The sequence below is a fragment of the Euleptes europaea genome, chromosome 5 (assembly GCF_029931775.1).
Source record: "Euleptes europaea isolate rEulEur1 chromosome 5, rEulEur1.hap1, whole genome shotgun sequence".
Lineage (NCBI taxonomy): Eukaryota > Metazoa > Chordata > Lepidosauria > Squamata > Sphaerodactylidae > Euleptes > Euleptes europaea.
The window spans coordinates 73479534-73503528 of NC_079316.1; the positions used below are offsets into that span (position 1 = coordinate 73479534).

A 23995-nucleotide genomic window follows, 5' to 3' on the forward strand; every position below is an offset into this window, starting at 1 on the left:
CAAGGCAGGCCTGCACATGTACGCTCTCAATGTGTGTCTGCACAGAAGACACTCGATGAACATCAGTTACAGGTAAGTGCAACCCTGTTTTCTCTCTGAACATCAAAAATCCCTGGAAAAGTCCCTGACCCCCCCCCCTATTTTTTACTGACAGAAACCATGGCTTGAGGCTGGGAATGCTTTTGGGGTTGCCTGGCAACAGCCACTGAAAGGGCATTCATTTCTTAAAGCCATAGGCACCGCTTCTGTTATTGGGGGTAACCCCTCTTGTTTAAGATTTCAGATTTCTGTGCAAATCTGGGGCTTTTTTCAGGTTTGTAGAAAAGCCTGCTCATGGCTCCTATCTCTGGATTTAAGTATCCGCAGATGGGGCCCTGTTGAGAATTAGATATTTTGATTTTCATTTTCGATCTGTGCAGTCCTACATCAGGATCAGGCCTATGTTGGAGCCGTTGCAAGCTAAAAAAAACCACTGGGGGGGTGGGGCTGTGCGCTGAAGCTGAAGGGAGCTTTTCCCAACCAGCCATCACATGCTCCAGCACACGCTCGCCTCTTCCCTCGGTTCCTTTTTCACAGCCAATTCTGATCCGATCTAGGTGGACTATAGTAATCTCCCCACACAGCGAAGTTCATTAGGGGCATTAAAAATGGGTAAGGTGGCCAAGGCATAGATGGCTGTGCCTGTGACCACAGAACCGACGGTGCCATTTTGGGTCCAGTCAGAGCTGGAATCAATGACAGTTCTCATTCCATTCCTAACTCACCCTTAGAGAATGAGAACTGAGGCAAACCTGGCGTAGGCAATGGTGTTTTGGGCAGTGTGACCCCTATGCTGGTGCCCATGCCAATTGTGCTATGCAAATGGGCTCAGATGCCAGAGTAGGGCAACTTATGCCAGCCACTCTGGACCGTGGTGGCAGCATTGCTCTCGGACGCCGGTGCAGACTCCCGGTGTCCTGGGGGGCATTCCGGTGTGTGCCTTTAGGCAGCTTCCTAATCCCTTTCGGACTTAAAATGTGCCGTTTTGCAGGCATCAAAATACGCCTGCAAAATTCATGGCACAGCCTCATAGAACTCTATGGGGAGTTTCGCTGGGCTTTAAAAAAATCTTTTTAAAAGCCTTTTCCGGCTTGCTGTGCTGGCGGCGGCACAGTTCAGCCGCCTCTGGCTCCACGGAAACCCCCCCCCTTTGAGGATTACATGGTTAATTGAGTCAGTAAGGGTCAACTGAACCCCTTCAAAAGTGGGACGCGCAATAACCTCCAAGAGCTCAGCCTTCCCAACCAGTGTTACCGCTGTCTTATCAGGAATCAGTTTCAGCTTGCTTGTCTTTAGGCACTTAACCACAAGCATCGGCTCAGGACTTCTACATCCGTACTGGGCAGTTTGGACAAAGAAATAGAGGGGTGTCATCAGCATATCGATAACACCCAATTCCAAAACCAGTTAAGTTCTGAGGATTTCTTGCAGCATCAGAACTTGGGAAAGTTTTAACCTCAATTTTATTTAACCCTATCCATTAGAGTTAAAAACTTTCGTAGACGTTTTAAAAAGAAAGCCCAGCTTTCTTTGTATTTTTGGGACAGTTAGTAAAAAAGCCTTACTGAACGATTCTTTGAGGGATGAGGTCTCGTTGGTTGTATAAGGTGGTGTCAGGGGATTTGGGGGGTTAGGTTTTGGTTTGGTTTTCAATCTGCCAGACAGATTTTTTTCCCCTTTCTTTGCTGCTGCTGACTTGTTGATTTGTTGTTCATATATGCAATTTAATTTGATACTGGTTTATATTGGCTTTACTATTGTTTTATACCATGTTGTTTGCTACCCTGAGGGCTCTTTGGAGCTATGTTTGGCAGGGCACAAATCTTAAAATAAATAAATTAAATTCTAGGCATTGTAGCCACCCATTCTTTCTGCCTCAATGCACTTTAAACCCCTGCTGTGCACTAATGCTACCCCGCTGTAAATCTCTTCCTGTGCTATTGGTTTACATGGTCAGTTATGCCAAAGTGAGAGCTGAAGTAGGAAAAGAACTTGTTATCGTCCACCTCAGAATTTAACACTTGTTTGTGTTAATAAATAGAGATCGAAATGAATTAGCCATCTTTGCTTTTTCGAGAGGATAAATGATCATGTAAATAAACTCTAAGATTATCCATCACGTCACCTCATAATACGTAATCTATTTTATTTTTGGGTTGCGTTAAAAAATACATAGCAGCTGAAAGCTTAACCAAAAGTTAGCCACATCGGTAATGCCAATAACTAAACATGTTCTTATAACGTTAACGGAATGCAAACTTCTATTGACATTACCGGTCAAGTGTATCCGGCAACAACAGCAGCACAAAAGTAGTCCGATGAAAGCGAGCTCTAATCATCTGACCAATAAGACGGTTAAAAAAAAAGGACAATATCAATGTAATACCATTTCATATTGAAAAATTTCTTGCTGTCTGAGTACTGAATTTACTCTGGGCTTTATGATGAAGATTTTATCATCGATGGTGCAGCTGACAAAGTCTCTAAACCACAATTACAGCCCAGGTGTGTTGCTAACGGAACCCAAACTATTAACCTTAATACAAATTTTAAACAATTATTAAGCTAATCAGATGCAAATTAAACAAAATGAACCTATAAATATATGTGTTTTTCAAATTAGTAATTGGATTTTTTTGATGATCTTTGGCTTGACATTGATAAGCTGCTTCTCATAACCGTCTAATTAGGCAATATGTAAACTTTGGCATTCGGTTCTGTCCTAGTGGCTTTTCCAAATGATGTTTGTAAAATTTGCAATTTCATATTACAGATTAAAAATTAAAAACTGCAGGAGGCTAACATTAAAATGAGAATTCATTTCAGGGAAAGCCCTGTAGACAAAATTCACCCTAATAGAATTGTGCATAAGGGGCTGCAAATCATGATCTCCTGTTACACAGGGGAAGGCTTGTCAAAACCAGTATTGTTGGCCTGTAGTTCTATTCACTGTATTAAACCCATCAGTGAAGTCACTTTGGGGAAAATGTGAACATTATCAAAGAACAGTAAATTAGCAAGAAATTAAAGCATATACCCTTGCATTTCCAAAACAAAAGATCCCTTCATTAAAAACCTTTCATCAGTGGTTTAATATTCATAGCAGTAATTTGCATAACTAAATCAGTTTTCACTGATGAGAGACGACCAAAGTTTTTTCACTAATTTCTTTTTTGAATGAGCTCTCTCTGTTTTTTTTTTTTTAATTATTATTATTAAAATTTTAAACTGGTAGTTGAGCAAACCTGAATACGGGCTGTATTTTTTTTTTTAGACCTGCATTTGCAGGTTATCATTTGTTTTCTCAAGTATCAGATGAAATGTTGCATTTGTGAAGAAAATGGCATTACTCAAATAGCTTTGTTTGCCTTGACTCTGCATATTTCCCCCCCTGACTTTGTAGTAAATCTTTGTAACAAAGAGCCATTACAGAGCAGGGTTGGTGGCAGATATTGGACTCATAGGTTTTCACCCCCTCTTTTACCTGTGTGTAGAGAAGGAACGACTGTATCCCTGACAACATCGTAATTAAAAGGACTCTTTGGTCTTGGTACTTTCCAATATCACTGAAAGGGGCGTCATTTCCCACGTTAATTGTTCCATTTTGCAAAGGTTGGCTCCCTGATGAAAAGTGTGTGTGTGTGTTAGAGGGGAGAGATGGAGTTGATAAAGGTTCCTCTGAATACCACATATTTCTAGTCCGTTCTAGCCATCTTTGCTCTATCCACCAACTAGAAACAATCTCTAAATAGTGCAAGCGGTAGTTTTTACAGTATTTTCAGTGCAAACATGGCAGCTTTTAACCTTTTAACCTTTTTAATAAGCGACAAAACAATCAGCTGAACGAGATAACGGGGGTGGGGGGGAGACAGACTTTATTTTAGTAATATGATTTCAGACGGATATTTTTGTGCTCACTTAAGATGGATTTCCCAACACCAGGTGATTGATATGTTGGGGAAGAAACTTTCTTGATTGACCAACATGGAGCTGGGCCTTTAAAATCTAGAAAGCGGTGGCAAACGGGAAAGCAAGATTCTTTTGACAGTTGCCCAAAGAAATAAATCACAATACTAAATGCAAGTGGATAAAATCCTTTCATTTCCCTTGTAAATTCAGTTTCTTGCTAGGTACAGAAAAGGATAGGCTTTAGCAGTGATGTTTTTAATCATCCTTGCTTTAAAATACCACTGCCTATTTCATTTTAAAGCATGGGTAGAAATACATATTGTTACAGTGACTAATACTGATCAGGTCCATGAGGATCAAATGTCTAATAATGTTATCGTAAGAATACTTTCCCAGGAGCAAGTCATTGAATAGAATTCAGAATAAACTTGTTTAGACTTGTTCTCTGAGATATTTAAATTGCATTGTCATTCCTAATCAATAGATGAAACAAGGTTTTTTCCCTTAATATTTTTTTAGTGCCAGATTTATGGGCAGGTGTGTGCTGATACCTGGACATGAGGCATTCTCAGCAGTCAGGCTGTGTATCTATTTGCCTCTGCCCCTATTCAAATGAAGCAAAAGGGGAAAATTGGGTGGCTGGAAGGAAGCACAATTTGAGTAGTACTTTAGAAAGCCTTGCCCCCCCCCCCTTTCAGCAGGCTTTTCCCACTTGCTTCTGACCTGCTCTCCTTTGCTTGGAATATCGTGGGACTGGCTACCGGTAGTTGCCAGTTAGGGGGCCAAGCAGGAATTTTTTTGGTACCCCCGATTGGCTGTGGGAGTGTCTTTTTTGACTGCTTTGCAATGTCCTGGGGTGTTAATACATAATAAATAAATAAATAAATAAATAAATAAATAAATAAATAGTCCAGGTCTTTGACTGTTTAAGTTTGGCAGGAATTGGGCAGATTGCTCCTAATAGGCAAGGATGATCGATAGAGTTGCCAATCTCCAGGTACTAGCTGGAGATCTCCTGCTATTACAACTGATCTCCAGCCGATACAGATCAGTTCACCTGGAGAAAATGGCTGCTTTGGCAATTGGACAACATGGCACTGAAGTCCCTCCCTTCCCCAAACCCCACCCTCCTCAGGCTCTGCCCCCAAAACCTCCCACCGATGGTGAAGAGGGACCTGGCAACCCTAATGATCAGCAAGCACCCTGAGGCATAGTGGATGGAGGGAATGTCTGGACCAGTCCATCACAGGATTTATGGCGGGATAGGGCTTGGGGAAGGAGCAGCCCTTGGTGCTAAGCAATATCTTGCTAAACCTGGGAGTTGGCCTCTTGGCGCATCAGTCCAGGTGTTTGGAGCTTGGTACCCCTCGGCTCATGGTGTGCAGGTGAGGATAAGCAAGGCCAGTGGAAGTCTGCTGGCTGAGTTTGGGGCTAGGGTGGGTCTGCCAAGTTAGGCAGCTATTGGAATGAAGAATAAATGGCCGGCTGCCTTAGCGCAACCTACCCTATTTAAATATTCAGCATATTATTGCCAGTGTGCCTAAAATATATAGAATCATAGTTGTATGGGACCACCAGGGTCATCTAGTCTAACCCCCTGCACAATGCAGGAAATTCACAACTACCTCCCCCCACTCCCCCAGTGACTCCCTACTCCACGCCCAGAAGATGCTCAAGATGCCCTACCTCTCATGATCTGCCTAAAGACAAAGAATCAGCAATGCTGACAGATGGTCATCTAGCCTCTGCTTAAAAAGCCTGACATCTATTTAAAAATATATAAAATGTGGTCAGTAATAATTTTTTTGCTGGCAAGTCACAGCTGGTTTATGGCAGCCCCTAGTGGGGTTTTCGAGGCAATACATGCTCAGAGGTGGTTTGCCATTGCCTGCCTCCACATCACACCCCTGGTATTCCTTGGAGGTCTCCCATCCAATAGCTGTGATTAAGTTAAAGGTTTGTTACAATATTCTTTGAAATCAAATATTCAAGCATTTTATCTCATACAACATCACAGCAATCCTACCAACACTTTTGTGAAGAAGAATCCTATTATTATCCCCTTACTGAAGAGATGTATATTGGTGTGCAAATATGCATGCATACTACGGCTGGGAAATCACTGTTTGCCACAGTGAATTTCTGGCTAAGGTGAGATTTGAACTAGGGACTTATCCTTAGCTGGTGTTCTGTACTAGATATTATCTAATGATGAGTAGACTTATGAGTGCTGTTTTTTCTGAGGTTTTTTGTTTGTTTGGGGTGGGATTTCCCCCCATTAACAAGAAATGTAGTTCTTAAGAATTTCAGCTCATACATCACTTTATTACTATAATGATTATAAAGTGGTAAGTGCTTTACTGTGTCCTGAATTTTCATGGAGGCAGTCTGTTTCATCAAAGGCACAAATAAGATAATAGGATCCAATAGGTCCGTTCCACTAATGGTGGCACCTTCTGGCACAGTAAGTTGTTGCCATTGATGGAATGCATCCATGTGATTTAACCCCATGTAGAGAAAGTTCAGATCTATCTACCTATCTGACTTTGAAATAGACACAGAAGTGGCATGTGTCAGTGATGTAAACCACTCTGAGACTGTGTGTTGCAAAGAACATAAGAAAAGCCATGTTGGATCAGACCAAGGCCCATCAAGTCCAGCAGTCTGTTCACACAGTGGCCAACCAGGGGCATCTAGGAAGCCCACAAACAAGACGACTGCAGCAGCATCCTGCCTGTGTTCAACAGCACCTAATATAATAGGCATGCTTCTCTGATATTAGAGAGGATAGGTATGCATCATGACTAGTATTCATTTTGACTAGTAGCCATGGATAGCTCTTTCCTCCATGAACATGTCCACTCCCTTCTTAAAGCCTTTCAAGCTGGCAACCATCACCACATCCTGGGGCAGAGAGTTCCACGAAAAGTGGCATAAAAATTGTTAAAGGGAAAATAGTAAAAATACATAAACACATTGGCTAACAGACACCAATAGTCAAACTACGTTATCTCTCAGTAAAGTTGGGAAAACAGAAAATGTAATGGAGAACAGGTATGTATTAATTTCCAATTGCTACTCAACCCCATTCTTGGGCATGTAGCAACTGGAGCTTTGAAGAACACAATAGAAAACAGCAGACATGCAAGAAAATCAGTAGCCAAGATTAAGTTTTTTAAAACCTCTCATCTTCATTAACTGCAGCAAGTTAAGCAGTTTTGAAGCAACGTACCTCATTTTATTATTCTGAACATCCTTATGAGGACGGTTAGGCTGACAGACAATGGATGCCCAAGGCCACAAGCCAAAATTAATGAATGAGAAGCAATCTGAACCTAGCATTCCATTTCCAAACCCTGCTATGATTTCTCTATCACCTCATGATGGATCATGAGACACACAGTCATATCTCATACCCTCATCACCAACTGGCATTTGCTCTTACATCAGAATCTTTGTACTGTCAGTTTCGGAACTTGGACAGTGTATGAAATATAAAAGTAAAGCTACTTCTCAATCACCTCCACTGGGTGATGCGGTTCTAGTAGTATTCAAGAATGAGAGTTTCGCCTTCCCCTCCTTTCATAAATTTATTAACCTCTATATTGTCTCCCCCAGTAGCTTGCTTCCCCCCCCCCCCAAAAAAAAACACCTAGAAAGATGCAGTCTCTTTCCATGCAGCAATGGTGCTTCAACTTTGTACTCTTCAAGTATTTCAGGTTTTTGTACCTTCTCCATATCTATATCAGCTGTGGGGTTGTTTTTTTTAAAGATACTTTATTACTTCTAGTAATTTGGCTTCATGTTGTGATCTGGTAAAAAGGATCCATTGTTGGATCTAGCACACATAACAAAGGGTTCCTCTGGAAGCTACATGTTTCCATCTGTTTGTCTCAGTGGAGTAAAATAAGAGAAGTAAAAATACCTGGGTGAAATTAAATTAGGAACAGTTATCCAAATATAAAGTGGGCTTGAAGGCTGCCTCCAAAAATCAATCCCCCTTCTGCTGGCAGAAAATTTGGTTTGGATCCTAAACGTGCTTCTGCTTACTCTGCATTTTCGGGGAGGTCCTCCACTCTAGTGGGCGGACAGAGCCAGTGTAGTGTAGTGGTTAAGAGTGGTGGACTCTAATCTGGAGAACCGGGTTTGATACCCCACTCCACCACATGAAGCCTGCTGAGTGACCTTGGGCCAGTCACAGTTCTTTCAGAACTCTCTCAGCCCCACCTACTTCACAAGGTGCCTGTTGTGGGGAGAGGAAGGGATTGCGACTGTAAACTGCCTTGAGTCTCCTTAAGGTAGAGAAAAGCAGGGTATAAAAACCAGCTCTTCTTCTTCTTCTTCTTCTTCTTCTTCTTCTTCTTCTTCTTCTTCTTCTTCTTCTTCTTCTTCTTCTTCTTCTTCTTCTTCGCTTAGAGCTGCCACTCATTCAAGACCAGTGGCTTCCAACGAGTTTAAAAACACCTGTCAACAGTGTTGCAACTCCACAATGGTCAGAGGGGCACAAACTGATCCAAACCGCTCTTTTGACAATTTGGACATCACAACAAACTATGGTTGGTTCTCAACCAGAAGACTTTAATGTCGAAACCGCACATGAAGGGAGTGTGTGGCTACTTCTTATAACACACACACATGGGAAAAATGTTTTGTACAGCCTTTCAGTAATACTTCCACGATGGGAAATTACAAAATGAAAAGCAGAAAACTGCACTTATTCAACACAGAGATAATGGTGTTCAATGTGTTTGTTTCTATATGGTGTGCTTGCTTCGAGTTTTAATACCATTCCAACTTTTACAGTCTAAATTTGACCTCTTTTTTCCTGTGTCTGCCCTTGTCTAGATTTCAGATGAAACCTTGCTGCTGTTGCCATGACCTAACTGTACATCAAGTGCGGTGCCCCTATGGCCCTGCCCTATTTATGGAAATGTCTAACGACTTCAGTTCAAACCGTGGCTCAGATTAAAATTGAAATGAGCTTCAGGTCTTATTCTAGCCTCCATTTGTTCGCTCTGAAAACCACAACACAATTTCCCATGATTCTTGAACAGTTACTGCCAGAGGGCAGAAGCTTAGAGAGCTAGAATGTGAAGGGGCAGAATTTTAGCAGATTAACAAAATTGGGCAGAAACAGCTAAGCAGTATAACAATTTTCATAGCTAATAAGTGTCACAGGAATTTATTTTATTAATTAAAATAAGAGTAATTAACATTTTAAAATAGCAATTTTTTTGTTAGGGTTTCTGCATAAATTTACGTTGAACTATCAAACTTATTAATTTGGTCCTTATCCTTACATACTGTAAGACAGTGATGGTGAACCTTTTAGAGACCGAGTGCCCAAACTGCAACCCAAAACCCACATATTTATCGCCAAGTGCCAATGCGGCAATTTAACCTGAATACTGAGGTTTTAGTTTAGAAAAAACAACTTATACATTCACAACTTTTGCCTTAAAAGAAAAACACAATAACAGAGCTTTCAATGATACAAACAACTTTTTATTGAAAGGTAAAAGTTTGCATTTGGCATGCATCTCTCCAGGACTTGTCCTCTGCTCAGCCTGAACCTCCTCAAGAAATGCTTGAAACTGTCGACAATTCAGAGCACGAGCCATGATGTAATTCACCATTTTTGTGACATCTGAGGACATCGTCAATTTTTTTGAACAATTAATGTGATTTTTGCTGTTGTGTGCATGCTGATAATTTGTCTAACCTTGGCTCATACTTTGTAAGTTTGAGAGCAACACATGCAGCACTCAGGTAATCTGTTAGCCTGTTTCTGGTGTCAGATTTTATATAATTCAAAGCTGAAAACAGCTGCCCGCAAGCATAAGATGATCCAAACAAAGTAAGGAAAGCAATCCCAAGTGCTTTCGTTGACTTAAAATTATTTGGCAGAGAATTCCACACTTTAAGGATTTTATTTTCAGAACTAACTGTGCTGTCCTTTGTCATCCCTTCTATCTTCTCAAGTGTTTCACGCAGGTCATATAATTTATTTTTCCAGATAGAGCTTTCTTGAAATTCTATTAGCTCTATTTCCAGATTTTCTAAATCTAACCAGTGTAGGCAGGAAAGATCAAGTTCTTCAAATTTGGCTTTATCTGGAGAAGAAAGAAAACACAGGGTTGTCTCCATCTTACGGAACTGTAAAAATCTGTTACTAAAATTCACCTTTTTGCAGCTGCTACAATGCTAGAAAATTCCTTGTAGATTTCCTGATGGCTTGTAGGATTGTCTGCAAATGTTGTAAAATTTTCTAAATGCATTTTTAGATTTGGAAAATATTTCAGCTGCAGTTTTTTTCTCAAATGTTTTGATATCACAAAACATTCTTTCTGCTGTTTTCCCTACACCTTGTAGTTGTTTGTTCAGTGCATTGAAGTGTTGTGCAAAATCTGTAAAAAACATGAGGTTGGTAAGCCAGGCCATATCAGTGAGCTGCGGAGATTCTTGCCCTTTTTCATTCATAAACAGCCTAATTTCATCCAAGCAGGCTACAAATCTCTCCAGGACTCGTCCTCTGCTCAGCCACCGCCCTGGAAGAGCAGGGCAGAGCCTAGAGGCAAGCGCACGCCCAGGAAGAGCTGAGCCAAGGCTGCAGCTCAGCAGAGAGAGGGAGGGGCCCAGACGCAGCCTTTTGGAGCCCTGGAAGAGCGGGACAGAGCCGGAGAGGCGAGCGTGCACCCAGGAACAGCTGAGCCGCGGCCGCAGCTCAGCTGAGAGAGGGAGGGGCCCAGACGCAGACCCGGGAGGCCTTTGAAGGACGGGAGGCTCGGGAGGGGGCGGACGCTGCTGCCGTGCGCCTGGCCCTCTCACGCAACCACAGCGAGCCATTTACCTGCGCATGCCCACAGAGATGGCTACACATGCTGGAGTCGGCACGAGTGCCATAGGTTCGCCAACACGGCTGTAAGAGATCACTCCTTACCTATGTCTGGTTGAGATCTTCAGTCAGTGAACAGCAGGCTGTTGGGTCTTTTATGCATGGCTGTTTCCCTCGTGGTCACTCCTCTGACGACTTCGGGTCTTTGGATTATGCATGCCATTTCCGACCATCAGAGGTCACCTCGCTCTCCCCCTGCGTTCCCCTGCATTTTGCCCGCGTTTTCAAATTTGAGATAAAACAGGTCCTTCAAAATGCAGGCAAAAACGCAGGGAAACGCAGAGGGGAAGAGAGGCAACCTCTGACGGTTGGAAACGGCATGCGTAATCCAAACAAAGTCCCGAAGTTGCTGGAGGGGTGACTGCGAGTGAAACTGCCATGTATAAAAGACCTTGGTTTAGTTCCCTGCATGGCTAATTGATACAGCAAGGACATGTGGCAAGGAACACATTTATTACATTTATGGTGTGGTTGCTTATTCATGCCTGACACCCACACACTGAATGAGTAACATAAGAATGATTGCATCCTATGGGAAGTCCTTCTTGATCAGATGGGCACTTTTCTCCCCTCCATTGGGATTGCTGATGGGGAAGCAGTCATGTGACTCTCTAGGGGTGTTCCAACTAGATACTAGATAAAGCCAACAAGCTGTGAATGGTAACCATCGTTTCTTATGATCGGTATTCAAACAATTTGTACAAAATTCCCAGCAGCAATTCCTGAAATAAATTTCAGACAGATCTATATTGTAATCTACAGTAGCGATTTAAGAATGTAATAAATAATTAACTCGATCTTAGCATATAATTGTTTCATTCCACAAGCTGAACCAGGTAAAAATATAAGCATTTTGTTGCTTTGCAAAGGAGAATGTATGGAACTTGTTTTCTTGCTTCAAAATCTTTTTCCAGGGGCTTTGTAATATGACAATATCTTTTCTACCTTGGAATGTTGCTGACAGTACCAGCCTATGATGCAGTTTAGGTCCTTAGTGTATTCCTAAAAATAATTTTGAACGCTCAAATCACAACTCTGTGGCTCGGGTGCAGAGGGAGTTATAATAGATTATCCAAGATGTAATGAGTTTAATGGGCATAGTTTATATATCATTGAGGTGTCTCTACAGATTAAAGCATCTCCAAAACATACTTGATCATAATAGATTGAAGTTACTCAGTCTTGCTGGTTAATTCAATGGTGTCTGAACAGTTTCCAAGCGCATATGTGTATAAATCACTGCATTTAATGCTTATACTAAAACAGGGGCATTTTTTAAAAAAAAAGGAGAATTCTGGTCCCAAGTACAGGCGGCTATAATAGCTTTTTACAAACTATGTTTCCTGAAATATCAACATGCTTTATTCACGAACGATTGCAGTGATGAAAAGCATCAAGCTGAAAATGCATGGTTTAGTCAGCCTGTACTCCAAAAATGATTCCATTATGCATATCTGATATCTGAAAATCAGGCCAAATGATGTTGTTAAAAGTTTCTTCATCAATTAGGCTGAAACTCAGAATGAGATGTTTGGGTCCAAATGGACATTTGTTTAGAAAAATCAGACAGTCTACAAGCAAAAGTTCCCATTTAAATGCTATTTCCCATGTGCTGGGAATGCAGCTGCAAATGTTGGGTGGGAAAAAAAAGCAGGGAGATAAGGAGTTTGTAAAAGATGTGATGGTATTAAACCTGAATGTTCCCAGCACCAGGTTCGTCAGCTCTTGCGATTTTATTATCCCACATAATTTGTTTTTGTTAAAGTCTTCAACAGCCTGATCTTTAGTGAGTTTATTATTGGATGCTATATAGGCTGCTAACGTAGATATAAAGAGAAACCTTGTTCTGTTCTTGTGGCACCAGAATGCACTACAATCTGATTCCTTGAGCCAGGGTATCAACAACCTGCTGGAGAAAAACATACATACTTATTTTTTATTTTATTTTATTAAGTTTCTAGTACAGAAGTTCCATGAAAAGGCCTGAAGACCAAGCCCTATGAGGAAAGGCTGAGGGAGTTGGGAATGTTTAATCTGGAGAAGAGGGTTGCCAACCTCCAGGTAATAGCTGGAGATCTCCTGCTATTACAACTAAACTCCAGCCAATCACGATCAATTCACCTGGAGAAAATGACCGCTTTGGCAATTGGACTTTATGGCATTGAAGTCCCTGCCCTCCTCAAACACCACCCTTCTCAGGCTCCACCTCAAAAACCTCCTGCCGGTGGTGAAGCCCTCTTCACCTGGCAACCCTAGAGAAGGTTGAGGGGAGACATGATTGCTATCTTCAAGTATTTGAAGGGCTGTCACTTAGAGGAGGGCAGGGAGCTGTTTCTGTTGGCAGCAGAGGATAGGACTCACAATAATGGGTTTAAATTGAGGGCAGAAAGGTACCGGCTGGATATTAGGATTTTTTTTTCCCAGTAAGAGTTGTTCGACAGTGGAATCAGCTACCTCAGGAGGTGGTGAGCTCCCTCTCTCTGGCAGTCTTTAAGCAGAGGCTGGACAAACACTTGTCAGGGATGCTCTAGGTTGATCCTGCATTAAGCAGGGGGTTGGACTAGATGGCCTGTATGGCCACTTCCAACTCTACGATTCTATGATTCTATGCCTTGGTTAGGATAGGAGAATCATAATGACTTTGGGATGGTGTGAAATTGTTAACTGGTTGGACCAAACTCATGTTCTTGAAATACCTCCCCGCCTGCGATAACCTGAAGACAGGCCCCATGAATCAAAAAGTGGATCTAGAGGAGCAGTCCTGTTGTTTTGTTTGGTCTGGAGGTGAAAGCCAGCATCAAAGCTTTTTGACTGTCTTTGGTTTACAACATTAAAAAAATTTAGCTGAAAGAGAAAATAATGGTCTCGCCTCTTGCTTTTTGACAACCAATTCAAAAAAGTACTGCTTTTTCTGGTCAATAGGCTATCCTGTGTGTGATAGATTATACACAGGAGATTGGGAAGTGCCCAGAGAGTATAGAGGGTAGGGGATGAAAAAGAAGAGCTGGTTTTTATATGCTGACTTTCTCTACCCTTTAAGGAGAATCAAACCAGTTTACAATCTCCCTCTCCTTCCCTTCCTCTCCCCACAACAGACACCTAGTGAGGTAGGTGGGGCTGAGAGAGCTCTAAGAGAGTTGTGACTATCCCAAGCTGGCTTCATGTGGAGGAGTGGGGAAACCAACCCGGTTCACCAGATTAGAGTCTGCCGCTGATGTGGGGAATCAAACCTGGTTCTCCAGATTAGGGTCCACCGCTCCTAATCACCGCTCTTAACCACTACACCATGCTAGCTCTCTGAACTGGGCTACAGAGACTTGGGGTGGAGATAGGTGAAACACATCTGGAGACAATGAGGGTCACAAGAGTGTCACAGGTGGAAAGAAATATGCTACAGATGTTCAAATCTTAGGCTATTCTTTACTGCATATTTGGGCTTTTTATCATGACCACAAACACTGATCTCACTCTCTCCTACCTTTTCATTTTCTTTAACATGCTGCCTGAAGAACAGTTTGGGTGCAAGCTTTCTCATTCTTGCTTTCCTTGCTGAAAATAAAGCCATTATACTACTGTTGCTGTGTGAGGCAGGTACAAAAGTGGAAGAACTTGATGTATTGTCTCTTTAGTTTCGTTTCACAAGTGGCTTGTCTTGTTTTCTTGTTTTATTTATTTTGCTGCTGTGTGCCAGGGCAATTTTAGAGGCAGAAAATAGTCATGCCTCTGCCCTCAAGGACTATGTGATAGGGGACAACACAGGGACAGGTAGAAAAGGGGGTAGCATATTTTCCCCTACCTACAAGGGATGGATGCAAGAAAATGCAATTACACACTATCTAACTATGTTATAGCTGGGAATGAGGATGGATGAGGTATGCTCAAGGCTGTATGGAAAGATGGATTTTGAGGAAAGAAATGTGTGTCATTTCCCCACTCCTCCACATGAAGCCTGCTGGGTGTCCTTGGCCTAGGTTTGCCAGCTCCAGGTTGAGAAATACCTGGAGATTTTGGGGGTGGAGACAGAGCAGAGGGGAGGGACTTCAATGCCATAAGCGTCCAATTGCCAAAGTGGCCATTTTCTTCAGGGGAACTGATCTCTGTTGCCTGGAGATCAGTTGTAATAGCGGGAGATCTCCAGCCACCACCTGGAGGTTGGCAACCCTACCTTGGCCCAGCTGCAGAGACAGGCAATGGCAAACCACCTCTGAACGGCTCTTGCCTTGAAAACCCTACAGGGTCACCATAAGTCGGATGCAACATGATGGCACTTCACGCACGCACACGCACACGCACACACACGTTTCTCCATGTGTTAAAGCAGCATTAATATTACATCTTCTGAAATTGTGCATGCATACAACAGGAAACGGAAGAAAAAATTCCTGTGCAGCCTTTTTCTCAATATTGAATTGTACCTTAGGAATGACAAACATGCTCACAGATGCATCTTTTCCCCTCCCCCTTCTTCCTCTCCTGGAGCCAGTGCCACGGAGAGTCACCACAGAGAAGGACTCCCTCTGGGGCCCCCTCAGAAGCAGCCAGCCCAGTGCAAACATCACATGAAAACAAGTCACATGACTTGCTGTTAGCCTGAATAGGTGATTCACTATATCTTCCTAGAAGGTTTATGTAGTGTACATAGGGTTGCTAACCTCCAGGTAATAGCTGGAGATCTCCTGCTATTACAACTGATCTCCAGCCGATAGAGATCAGTTCACCTGGAGAAAATGGCTGCTTTGCCAATTGGACTCTATGACATTGAAGTCCCTCCCCAAACCCCGCCCTCCTCAGGCTCCGCCCAAAAACCTCCTGCCTGTGGTGTAGAGGGACCTGGTAACCCTAAGTGTACATGGGTCCATTCCCTATATTAACCTTGTGAGGTAGGTTAAAAAGGTAAAGGTCCCCTGTGCAAGCACCGGGTCATTCCTGACTAATGGGGTGACGTCACATCCCGACGTTTCCTAGGCAGACTTTGTTTGCGGAGTGGTTTGCCAGGGCCTTCCCCAGTCATCTTCCTTTTACCCCCAGCAAGCTGGGTACTCATTTGACCGACCTCCAGAAGGATGGACCGCTGAGTCAACCTTGAGCCGGCTACCTGAAACCAACGTCTGTTGGGATCAAACTCAGGTCGTGAGCAGAGCTTGGACTACAATACTGCAATTTACCATTCTGCGCCACGGGGCTCTTGTGAGGTAGGTTGGACTGGCCCAAAGCCACATTTCCAGCTAAGCTTCAATAAAGGGACTGCCGACTTTAGAGCTGCACATCCTAGGTTCCGGGCATTTTGTCCCCTAGTTCCCATGGTGAAACTATTAAGACGACAAGTGTTTTCCATTTGTGTGTGGCTGAGAATGAATACTTCTGCATCTAGTTAGGTTAGTGTCCCTAAGGGATTTTGTTTAAGTTTTCCTTTCAGTTGGACAGTAACCGCAAGCGAAAGTAGAGGGCAAACATACCAACAATTCGATGAGAACAATTTTATTACTGGTGGAGAATAGCTTGTCCCAACTCTAAGAAGAACAATGTGGTGGAGTAGAATGCTAACCTCAGCGCCCCCCGCCCTTAGTCCAAAACAAACTCTCCTTTTGACGTTAGGTAATCATTTTTAAAATCTTATCTTTTTGCTTCTGATGATGAAATCCAGCTAAAGGGAAACCATTCAGTCGTGAATTTAATAACGGTGTGGGAGAATGGCGTGAAGTGGGGATTCCTTTCCCACCTAATGATTCTTTGTGCTTAACCCCCCCCTCCCCAAAAGGCACCCCCATTAGATTTCTGTTTCCGTTTGTGCGCGCTCATCGTCAGACCCAAATCACAGGGGCTCATCGCGCACATCATCCCCACTTAATGTAGCTGGAGCAGCTTGGTGTCCTATAGCAAAGCAGCCTGGGCATTAATCAAACTGCTCATTATATAGCTGCTTTATTATTGCGAGGAGAGCAACAGCATAGGTTCCTGGCAGCACCCCGTCCTAGGTTTTGTGCGGCATAATTATAGAACCGCTATGAATTTGCATACTGCCAGGATGCTTTTTATCCCTTTAGCTAATGTTTTTGAAAGATGCTTCCGGGGTTGGGGTGGTGGTGGTGGGAGGAAACAAAAAGATCATATCTGTATCTTGTTTTTTAATTTATTTTCACCTTTTTGTCTCCTTTGGAACCCCCCCAGTGTATCGTCACTTTGTTTACCCCAAATTAAACCTTCGCTGATTGTTTACCAGTCGGAAGACCTCATGTGCATTCCTCCAGCGCTCTTCCCTCCTCCTCCTCCTCCTTTTTTTTTTTTTTAATAATCGCAACCTGGGATTCGTTTGCAAGAGGCCCTAATCTGCATGAGAATTATACAATTAACTTTTGATTAACCACCTAGTTCTTTCAGAAACCGCAGTGTATAGGATCCTCTGCATTTAAATAATTTCCCTTAAATTGGGAGCAGGCCTTTCATTAAGCTGGCGAGTTTGACTAAACAACAACATTTGGAGATAATCAGGGTCAAAACAATAGGCAAGGCTGCAAGGCTAGAATGTCATCTTTAAATATAACAGCTGAGATAAAGGCACCCAGATTGTGCCTTATCAAAACACAAAAAAATCAAAGCTGTCTCTTGTCTGTGGCAAAATACCAGGCCCTGGTGTTCAGGGCTACTATTGTCTGGGCCTAGAAGTGCTGCCGGATTTGCATTCAGAGAGCCCGGTTCTGACACACATTACATCACGTAGGGTACTTATCTTGGAGTCTGACAATAATTATCGGGAAGAATATACTCAGAATGACTTTTTTGTGATTTTTATGCATCCCCAACACAAGGAAGGGGAGATAACAGTATTATGAAAAAGGGGAGAGTCTCAAAAGACTCTCCCTGGAGCTGCGTTCTTCGATTAAATTTGCTATGCCACTCTGGTGTGCTGAACAAGTGGAAAGAAAGACTATGAGGCTTTTATATAGGGCAATAATAGTCCTGAACACAGCCCTTACCAAAAGATAAGATCCATTGTCGAAACAAACAAAAGGAGCGGTATTAAACACCACTCCAAGAATATATATGAGGAAAGTTTTAAATCCTTTGGTTTTCCTTTTTTTAAACCTTGAACCTGGTTCTCTCCAGCAGTCACATTTTTTAAGCAGGGATTCCTAGAAGTGGCTCGTGTAAAAGTATAACCCATTTAAAGGTATCTTTCTTCGTCATCATGGCATCCTGATTTAAAAAAAAAGGTTACTCTTTAAAAATAATAATCCTTCTGACCACTAGAAAGGTGAGAAGGGAAGGAAAAAAACTAAATTGAATGTACATTCCTATGCTCTTGTGCCATATCATATTCCCCCTCCCCCCATAAAGACAAAGATCCAAAGACCTGCTGAGGCTTCCTCAAGGGGCTTGTGCTAGCTCAATTGAATATTTAATTCCCCTCTTCCCCTGTGGACTGTTGACTCTCTAACACCATATTATCAACTGTTTTCGAAAAACAGCTTGCCATTAAGCATGGAGAGGGATGGGTTGATACACAAGGAGAAATAAAGCTGACACTCAACTCTTAAATAGGTTTGTTCTGAAGTAAGTATCAAAATCAAGATGGAGTGAGTCCCAGAGAGTTTAATGGCACTTATCTCTGTCAGCCAGCAGTCTAAAGTTTATATGGCCTCTTGAGGTAAGTTTCATTTTTGGGGATCCTGGTCAGTATCTTATTTTAAATCTTGCTTCATATGAAAGGCCTCAATGGTCACGACTTCCTAAATTTAACAGATTGGTACGCAAATCCTCATACATTGCCTTCACATTGCTACAGAAGATAAATTGAGCTTGCTCATCTGGAGAACAAAACACGAGGTGGGGGTATACAGGGGATGAAAAGTGGGGAAGAAGATGAAAAAGTCGAAGGAACGCCATTCTACAAAGCAAACAAGGAATTTCTACAAGGGGATATGCCAGCAAGTACATTTAGATGTCCTCGGTGTTGACCCTTCTGTAGCCACTCACAGTCAAACTAAACATTAGCATTTTCAGAATTTCAAAATCAGTTCATGCTGGACAGAGGTTCATGTAAACACAGAAGGGGATGTAAAAGCATGTTTTAAACCTGGAGCCGTCTAGCAAACTACTAAAAGATTCTGGGGGGGGGGGGGAAGCATTTGGATTGAATTTCTGTGAGCACTGCTTTTTTTCCTTGAGGCTGCAGTTGGGAATCTGGTCTGGTCTTGGGTGGGATCCACTAGATCATTTCCAACCTCCCCAACTGAGTTACTCCCCAAAATCCCCCTTGAAATGCTGCTTCTGGAGGATAGGAGATACCCAGGAATAGTATATTGGGAGGTGTTTGGGGCTGCAGCAGGCAGGGAAGGTAAGAAAGTCACTTCGCACAGCTGGAAATCTGTGGAAATGTTCTGTTAGATCCAAGTCCATGTCCATGAATTCATTTTTGTTAAGCCCGCATATTTGTAAATCAGCAGTTCATGAATTCACACTCAATGCCTGATTTCTCTCTCTCTCTCTCTCTCAAACTAAAATGGGCTGTCACTACCTTTCCACTGCTTAGAAAGAAGGGAATGCAAAAATACAACATTAGGAAATCCAAGCACTTGATATAGCCAAGAGCATTCTGATAGATAAGCTGCATTGTTTTCTGAACATTTATCACCCGTGTATCATGTTAATTGTCCAAAACCCCAGTTGCTTCCGAGCAATTTGGCTGAATCCTGCTTTCTTGCTGAGTTGCTTTCATTGGCAAGAATTTCAGTGTCCAAGTACATCCCAGGATCACCATTTGGTTGATGTTCATTCCTTTGCCTCAAATCTGCGGTTGTCGAACAGAATAATAGTTTGTACAGAGGACATTTGTTTTCACTCTCATTTCCCTAAAGAAGCCCTTCTTCCCTTCTGGCCTCCACAGGCCTTCTTCCTAGATTTGGTATGCTCTGCCTTTCTCTTTTGCTATGAGTCACACACAACATCCAAGCCAGCAAGAATCCAGGAATGGTTCTTCCATCTCAGACTGTATCTGCGCTGTCAACGCTGCACTTTACTGCTGTCCTTAACTACACACAAGTGGCTGCTTTTGGAAAAGATGAGAGCCAACTCCATGGATCAGCTAGTGGGGATGCTGAGACAGCAACATTGGCAGCTTCCTTGCGGGAAGACTGAATGCATCACCTAAGAGACATGCTAAGTAAGTGTCCACTGGCCTGGGGCCGAGGATCCCATGTCTACTCTCAAATTCCTCTTTAACTGTGTATGCAGTGCACTGCCAAATCTCAATTAGATTGTCAGGGATACAGTTGGCTTTGGATAGCAAACTGGAAAACCAAATCAAAGGACGCTTTTGAATGAGAGTCCCTGACGAATGAGTTCAGCGAACCACGAACACTTTACTACATGCTTGTGGCTAATAACATTCGGTACTATACCCTTAGACAATATTGCCAAAATGGCTATACAAGGCATGGAATCTAATACGACAGGAAAAAACATGATCCAGAGAATCAAATGGGATATAATGAAGAAGAAAACAGATGTCTGGGTTATTTGTTTTTTGTTTAGGAGTAAGACTTCAGTGTACTCAAAGAGCATAACTTATTAGTTCTTCTGGATTGCTGGTGGCCGTTGCTAATCATTATTGATAATACTAGTACATCACATGAACACATGAAGCTGCCTCATAGTGAATCAGACCCTTGGTCCATCAAAGCCAGTATTGTCTATTCAGACCGGCAGTGGTTCTCCAGGGTCTCAGGCAGAGGTCTTTCACATCACCAGCTTGCCTAGCCCCTTTAACTGGGGATGCCGGGGATTGAACCTGGGACCTTCTGCATGCTAAGCAGATGCTCTACCACTGAGCCACAGCCCCTCCCCAACATCAGTGTTGCATGGTGGGTTTCATTTTTTAGCTCAAAGCAAGAATAAAATCCATGCCAAACATTTTATTGTGTGTGTAAAGTGCCGTCATATCACAGCTGACTTCTGGTGACCCCATAGGGTTTTCAAGGCAAGGGACTTACAGAGGTGGTTCGCCATTGCCTTTCTCTGTGTAGCAACCCTGGTATTCCTTGGTGGTCTCCCATCCAAATACATACCAGGGTCAAGCCTGCTTAGCTTCTGAGATCTGATGAGATTGGGCTAGCCTGGTCCATCGAGGTCAGGGCAAAACATTTTATTAGGACCAACCAAATTGTCACAAAAACATGTTTTGTGTCACTTTGGTTGGCCCTAATAGTTTAAATCATTTATGTTGTTTGAAGTCCACCTTTCTCCCTGAGATAATAATGAAATAATAAAAGGTATTGCCTGGATTTTACTCTTGGTTTTGGATTTTGTGTGAACCAGTATGGCATTTGTCGTTTATACCTGCCATTTATGTTAGGGCAGGTTTAAGGATCCGATGCTCTGTTCCAGTTAGTCCATGCAATACCCAACCATTGTAAAACACTGGAATGTTGTATATTTGGAAATGTAACAAATTTTAGATAGTGTCATGCCAAGTTATTTAGAGAGGAATACCGCATGTGTCCTTAACCTGCATACAAACTGTCTTCCAGACAGTGACTGACAGCCATGGCTAAGAGGGTCATATGGATGGGCCTTTCCTTTGCAAATTTCAGATCCCATTCACAAGCTGGGCTTTCAGGCCATAAACAAGATATTCAAGGAGGGGCTGAGAATTATAGTCACCTAACATTTTCTGCATCAACCTCCATAGGCTTATTTAAATGCTCCAGATCAAATAACTTCCCCTCCCCCATTTTTCTCCCAACTGTTTCCCACGGCATACCTAAAGCCACTTAATTTGGAGGCTTTTGTAATTATTTCTGTATTTCCCCTTTACATAACCCAGAGCAGCAATGTGTTGATTATTTCTAGCAAACTGAATGGATTACATTCATGTGTTGGGGAAAATGCAAGTCAATAGATTTCCCAGACGTTTCCTGCCAGTTTGCGGTATCAGTCAATTTGACCCATGTCGCAAAGGAGAACACTGAAAGCATCTTCCTTTGAGCCAGTAACAGATGGTTCCTTGTGGGGCGTGAGGGTAGAACCATTTAGTCATCTCTGAATAGGCAGCTTTGGGATGAACTACTGCTTACTTCAGGAATTCTAACTTTTCCATATCACTGACATATGGTGAAGAACAACTTTAGTTATATTCCAGGAGGGGACATTTTCATTGCTGCCAAATCAAAGGTCTCTACTACAGCCCCCTGTCCTGTTTAACATCTCTACTTAGGGTTGCCAGATCCCTCTTCACCATCGGCAGGAGGTTTTTGGGGCGGTGCCTGAGGAGGGTGGGGTTTGGGGAGGGGAGGGACTTCAATGCCACAGAGTTCAATTTCCAAAGCGGCCCTTTTCTCCAGGTGAACTGATTTCTATTGCCTGGAGATCAGTTGTAATAGCAGGAGATCTCCAGCTATTACCTGGAGGTTGGCAACCCTATCTCTACTGCTTTTGATACAGTTGGGCTCTTTCTCTTTGGCCCCTGTGTTTCTGTGACTGTGTTGTTAGCTGATTCCCTTCCTGTTGCACTAATCATTCAAAACCTATTCTTCCGCTTTCTCATTTTGCGTGAATCCGATGTTTGCTTTCTTCTGTTCTTTCTATAAACATTTTCCCTGAGTGATCTCAAGTCTAAAGGGGTTCTGAACCTCTGTCACGGGTCAGTGCGTTTCAGTGCCTATGCTCTTAGAATCGACCCCTTCCTGAGAAGGAGTATGTTATCTTATTCAGATAGACACCTAATAAGCAGGACTCAACTGCTTCTTACCAAAGTAAGCTTTCTCTTGAAGTGCGCCAATAAATTATGAAAAGGGACATAAATGTATGTACAATTTATTTTACATAATGCAGTATATGCATGTAGATGGTTACAAAGTATTAAAATGTTTCACAAGTTCAGACATTATGAGTCTTGTTCATCTTTAACAATCTCTATGCCTCTATATGAGAGTATCAAACCTTAAAACAGTAATAATATTTCATTCAGAATATAAGTTACAGAAATCTTGTAAAAATGGTTAGTTCAGAACATAAAATCTGATTTAGCTAACAGTATCTTAATTCATATCTAGAATATCATAATAATAAGCAGGCATACTTTACCCAATCATGTCAGTTGTGAACTTCCCCAGTACAGCAGGACTAGAGAGATCTGAAAAATTCCTAATCCATTTTAAAAATGAATAGACCTTTAAGGTCTTCTGTGTGTTATTTCAGCCTTTAAGTATCTTTGGTGTATGCACAGGTTAGAGAAATATCTAAGTGTTCTCAGCCTATGAAAGGCCTCTGATCTATGCTGAGATCAGGGAGATTTGTGTGTGAGTGCAAAGCTATAGTAAAAGCTGAAGTCAGTCAGCTATCTGTTGCTATGTGAAAGCTTAAAGCTGTGTAAATGTTAAGGAGTTCTGTGTAAGAACTGAGTTCAGAAGCCTCTCTGGTTGTTAGAGAGATTTCTGACTCCATGCAAAGAACAAGAAACTCCAAGTATCCCCAGGCCAGCTCATAGAAGAACTGGAGAGACTCGTGAGTCCATGTCTGTAAGGACTGAAATGCCTATGCAAAGGCTAGATAGATCTTAGTGAACACTTCTCAATACATGCCAGCATTAAGAAGTGCCTCCATACAAAGGATGGAAAGATCTAAGCTCTTAGAATCCATACTAAGGTTGATGGTTTCTAAGAGTCTCCATCTTACTTAAAAGATGGAGAAGTTTGTAGGTATTCAGCCCAGACACCCAGTCCTAGCAAGGGCTGGTCATCTGAAAAGAATCCCCCATTTAGAGAGTTCTCCAGTCTCACAGGAACGGGACCTTTTTAGGCAAGAAAGTCCTAACCCATATGGAAGGTCTGAGAGCCTTAATCCACGCAAGAATCAAAGTCTCAGAGCCCACATCCCACGCAAGGGATGGAGAGATCCATGCAGGCCAGTGGGTACTAACCTGTCAGAGACTCTCTCCCTTTTGGCCAGAAGGGCCTCTCCTTTTATATGTTTTTGGAGACCCGGTTTCTCCAGATTTGTTCTTATTTTGCCTACAACTACAGCCCCCTTTCCGGATTCGGCAGTTATATGCACTATTGTGTGGATTCCACATGGACACCATGTTAGGAGATCCTCTTCCTGGTCCATATAAGGAAATCCTATTCCTGGTCACCTGTTGATCAAAGCCTCACAGCT

General features: G+C 42.5%; 1 non-coding gene across 1 annotated transcript; it reads right to left on the reverse strand.

Annotated features, from left to right (window-relative positions):
- Positions 1–20609: 20609 nt before the first annotated feature.
- TRNAA-AGC (transfer RNA alanine (anticodon AGC)) lies at positions 20610–20681 on the reverse strand. Its single transcript has one exon. It is a non-coding gene; the product is annotated as a tRNA-Ala (tRNA).
- Positions 20682–23995: the final 3314 nt, after the last annotated feature.